The sequence below is a fragment of the Serinus canaria genome, chromosome 9 (genome assembly GCF_022539315.1).
Source record: "Serinus canaria isolate serCan28SL12 chromosome 9, serCan2020, whole genome shotgun sequence".
Classification (NCBI taxonomy): Eukaryota; Metazoa; Chordata; class Aves; order Passeriformes; family Fringillidae; genus Serinus; species Serinus canaria.
The window spans coordinates 19,896,254-19,901,559 of NC_066323.1; positions in this window are offsets into that span (position 1 = coordinate 19,896,254).

Genomic DNA, 5,306 nt, shown 5'->3' on the forward strand with positions numbered 1-5,306 from the left:
CATCTTCCTCAGGGAATTGGAGCCAGCAGAAGTTGTTCCATCCAAAGATCCACCTGTTTCTTGGCTCCTCCATCGTTTCTTGTCCTCATCCCACCCAAATCTAGCAGTGAGAAGGAGACTCTGCTCCATGCCTCCCATATTCATTAATCCAGCAACCTCGGGAAGCAGGGTTTGTGTCCCCCTCCATCCTTCAGCATGGCTTCCCTGGTTTCTCTGGTGTTTCCTGCTCCTTTCTCCAGGCTGTCAGCACCTCCACAGCTCTGTGCTAGGACCACAAATGGTCTTGGATTCAGAAACTCCAAAATTACTGCAATTCCTGTGTCCTGGACTCATCAGTTGAAAGCATTCAGGAAATCAATGGAAAAGGACTGTTCATACTCCCTGAATGCAGTGGGGAATGGATAGAACATTCTTGTGCCAAGAGAAATGGGTGATCCAAAGGCTCCTGTGCTCAGCACAGCCACCAGACACTGAGGAAGGAACTTCTCAGGAATGCTGCAGCCCTGCCAAGGAGCAGTGATTGAAATCCCCAGCCAGCAGAGGGGTTGGAAACTCCAGATGCTGCTGGAACCACAGCTGATCCCTGAACTGCAGTGAAGGTTTCCCAACACCTTGTGATGTTTTGGGATCAATCCCTCTGACACAAGGGGGCTGCCAAGATGCAAAGTGCAACAGCAGCAGGTGACAGCAGGATATGGAGAAAGGAAATGCAAATATTTGGGAGATAAGCCCAGAAGAGAGAGGAAAAGGCTTGGAACCTCCAGGCTGCTGGAGACAGCAGCTCATGGGAATGCACATTAACAGGGGACTTCCAGCAGCCACCGGGGAGTGGGGGTGGCAGGACCTGACACCTTGGATAAACACAGTTTGGATCTGGATGGGAACATCCTGCTGCCTGTCTGGAAGGAAAAGTGCATATCCACATCCCAGCCCTGCTCAGGGGAGGAGGTGAGATACCGAAGGCAGTGGAGAGAGAATCTCCCAAAATTAGGTGCTAATTCCCTGGAACAGGTTATTGGCACAGTCCCAGCACATAGGAAACCCCTCCAGGATGGTTCACAGAACTCACAGAATCGTTGGTTTGGAAGAGACCTTCAAGATCATCGAGTCCAACCCAGCCCCAACACCTCAACTCAACCCTGGCACCCAGTGCCACATCTAGTCTTTTTTTTAACATATCCAGGGATGGTGACTCCACCACCTCCCTGGGCAGGCCATTCCAGAACTTTATCACCCTTTCTGTAAAAAACTTCTTCCTATAATCCAACCTATATTTCCCTTAAAATATAGGCTCTGTTCCTCTGACACTGGAAGGCAGGAATTGGCTCCCAAGCGAAGGTGCTGCTGGCACAGGTGCCCAAGTGGCTGTTCCATGTGAGGGAGGGGAGCAGGCTGAGGTCCTAATTGGCACAGAGGGAAGGAGGGGGAATGCTGGAGTTCTGGGTTCCTCCTCCACTGTTCTGAAATCGGGAAATGCCAAATGTTGATATTCTCCATAAATATCTATTTAAAACCATTGCTTCCCCCAGCGTTCCCACCCCCGCCCATGGATAAGCACAAACCCTGGCTCAGCACAAAACCCAGCCTAGCTCAGGAACTGACCTTCAGCTTGGCTGGTTTTATCTCCTCTGTGCTCTCGTGTGCTTCCTCCCCGTGGAAGTGAGCAAGAACCCTGGGGAAATGTTCTGAGGAGCCATGTGCAGGAAAGGGCAGCCAACCTCCTACTCCCGAAATCCTGACACTCAGCGTGCATTCAGAACCAAAAAATTGGTGTTGGAAAGGTCTCTACACACACTCACCAAACCCAGAAAATGCAGGTCCTAAATGCCAGGAATTACTATCAGTGTTCCTTTGGTTAATGTTAAAATCAGGATATTGGATGCAGGAGGGGTTTGAGCATCTTCATGTTGAATTTACAACTCAGAGAACCACTTGTAAGATCTCTCTGCTGACTAAAATCCCTCTCCCTCCACAGCTAAGGAATAAGTGCCTCCAGCCATGCCAAGGATTGGAAAAGGTCTAATGAAAACTTGGAATTTCTTTGCTAAGGATCTACAGGAAGCCACCCGGAATAGGGGAACTGTGGGACAACTCTTTGTAGCTGAGTGGGAAACAGAAGGAAGGTCTCCAGAAGGAGTCCATACACACAGAAGGGTGATCCCAGAAGGGAGGGGGCTCTATCCCACCAAGGGACACCCAGGAGTCCCCAGTGGGGAGAGGGATCAAGGTGGAAAACCAACAGAGAAATGGAAACAGTCCCCTGGGAAAGCAGGAGTGAGGGAAAGGTATCAGGGTGAGAGTGTCCCAGCTGGAATCCTCACTCCATTCCTGCAGCATTCCTTCTCTTCGTTAGCAGGAGGGAGATGTTAGTGAAACCAGGAGACTCCAAAGCTGTCTCCAAAGGCAATCTGTGCCAAGGAAAAACTGCAGGAAGCTGAGAGGGAGCAAGTGTGGCATTTCCCAGAGGAGCTCTGGAGAGAGCCAAGAAAAGGCTTTCAGTGCCTGGCAGGAGAGGGTGAGGAGTTTTTTAGCACAATGCTCTCAACAGGAATTCTGGACTCTCCCAAAACCACAGCTTGGGAGCCAAGGTTGAGTTTTGGATTTTGATTTCACTTTGGTGAGGTGTGGATTAGCTCTTTAGCTCTGAAACATTGGGATTAATGTCTCTTACACAAGGAAAGCACCAGAAATTGGCTGGGTTTTCACTCACCAATTCTCCCTAAAATCCTGGGCTTTGTAGAAGAGCTTCACCTTCCAGGGTGGCCAGTGAGCTGTCCCAGGGACCCAGTGGGAGATGCATTCCGAAGAGATGCAAAAGAGATGATTTCTCCAATTGGTCCCTCTGAGCTGGCACCTGTGGTGCCTGCCAGGATTTCCAGCTGGAAACATCACACTCTCAAGGTAATTTGGGACATCTGGTTACTTGTCACCACCATCAGAGGTGTTCCCATCCTCGGAATCCTTTCCTCAGAATGTTTTCGTAAAGCCTTCATTGCCTTGGTTCAATAAAGCCACACATTTAAGCAGAGTAATTTAGCTATTGATTCTGGTAACATTTAATGGGGATAATTTTGGCAGATGGAACATTTTGGCTGGAAGGAAATGTTTCACTTACAGAACAAACTTCAAGCAATCAAAACACAGAAACGTTCTCCAGAGCTGCACTGGGCTGTACCTGAATATCCCACATGAAAACACGCTCAGATCTGTGTGTGATTCTGTGATTTACAGCAACCAAACTGCTCAGTTCCACCCTCTTGCCGTGACAAATGGGAGCAGAACCATCTCCTGACTCAGGGAATTCCTTTACAGCCTCAGCTCATCTCTCTGTGGCTCCTCAGCAGGGTGCTGCTGCTGGATGCACGTGGCTCATCAAGATCTGCTGCTGCCCTTCTCCAGAAGTCTTTTCATCCCCTGAAACCTCACCTCCTTGGAATGCAGAGGGTCCCCAAAACCCCCCTGGCTTCTCCCACCTCTTCCCTGGGAGTGTGTCTCCCTGAGGAGCCTTTGGGCAGGAGCACCCTTTGTGGAGCTGTGGTTGTTCCAGCAGATAGCAGAGAGAAGCTATTTTCTGATAGCAAAGGTAGTTTATCTCCCTCGACAGATTTCAAGGCAGCTTTAAAACTCCCAACAAAATGCTGGATTTCCCCCATTCCAGCCCTGATGGCGGAGGAGAGATAAGAGACATCAGTGTTATTAACCTGAAAATGGGACAGAACTGGGGAGATAGAACCCAAAGCCCATTAAAATTCTCCTTGTCCCCCAGGGGTCACGAAAATGAGGTAGAACATTTTAATGATGCCGTGCTGGGAGTGCAGTTCCCTCCCTCCTGACACCCTCACAGCCACACCCCACACACACAGAGTGTGTGACGAGCCCCTGGTAAGACAAACGATGCCAGACTTCCCATCCCAGGAGGATTTTTCCCTGTGCCTGATCCTGGCAGCCAGCCAGAGCTCTGGCAGGAGCTGCCCCACAAATCACACCTAAATGGTCCTTTGAACGTGCTGAAGTGAAGAACATCCTTTCTCCAAAGCACTCTTGCCTGTGTTGGAAGGGAGATAATTTTTCAGGCATCAATTCACCCTTCCTGGGAACACAGAGGCCATTTTCCAAAGTAATTCCAGATTTCCAAGGCTCTCCTTTAGCACAACAGTGCCTTGAGCAAGGAAGAGCAGACAACGAACAGGAGCAAAGCCTCTGCCAGCCCTTTCTGCTTCCTAATGAAAATTCACTGTGAAAATTCCTTGCCCTGGGGGAGGACATGCCTAAAAAGCTTCTAGAAAGTGGGGGATTCAGGTCTCAGCCCTCCAATATCTCAGGAATATTTAGAATTTTGTCTACCCTGCTTCTTTAGCTGTGGCAGGTGGGATGCTGGGTGGAAGAAGGGCAAGGGAGGCAAACCCAAATCCCTTTCTGGCCTCGAGGTGCTCACAGAGCCTGACTCCAAAAGCTGAGCATTTCCTTTCTAGCTGAAACAGGAGCAACATCAAAGACCAGGTAAAACTTAAATACCTGCAAGGTCTGATACCATGATGAACGTGGTCCCAGCTGGGGCAGAGGCAGGAACAATAACCTGGAGACAGAGGGATCAATGCTCCAGCAGAATCAGTTGCTGCTGCCTCGATTACCATAAGTAGGACAGACAGCTCTGAAGGTTAATAATGTTTAGCTGCAAAAAAAAGGAGCTATGAAAGAATTGGAAATAGATTTCAGGAAGATGCAGAGGTACATGGGGTCTGCACACATGTAAAAACTGCTGGAGGTTTATTTTAATATTACAGAGTATTACTGGGACTCTGACATTATCTTAAGGATGGTTCAGGTTACCCTGGATTTCTAACCTTGAGGTTAATTGACAATTGTCATTGAGAATGTCTCCACTAATTGGTGAGCTTGATTAGACTTAAAAATGTTGGCATTCCATCTCCATATTTGGGTAAAAAAAAGGCTTCCCAGACTCATAACATACAATCAAGTGAAGTGAAATGACCTTTCTGCACCACTTTGATTGCTGTGCTTTATAAGCTGGATTTGACCATTTTTTCCTCCTCTCCTTCAGAGTCCCCTTGTCCTGGGTTTGGTTTTTGTTAGCCAGCCTCAACATTTGCATTGTGTTCAGCTGATAACATGAATTAGGAAAGAGATCTCAGCTCTGTTGCCAGCTCAGATTTGTGCAGATTTCCACAGGCAAGGCTGGAAAAGAGGAGAATGCCCTGCCCAGGGCTCTCCAGGCTCTGCTAGGCCAGGCCTTGGTGGATTTTCACTGTTTGTTTTCCCTCGCTCTCCTGTTTGCTTTTCCAGCA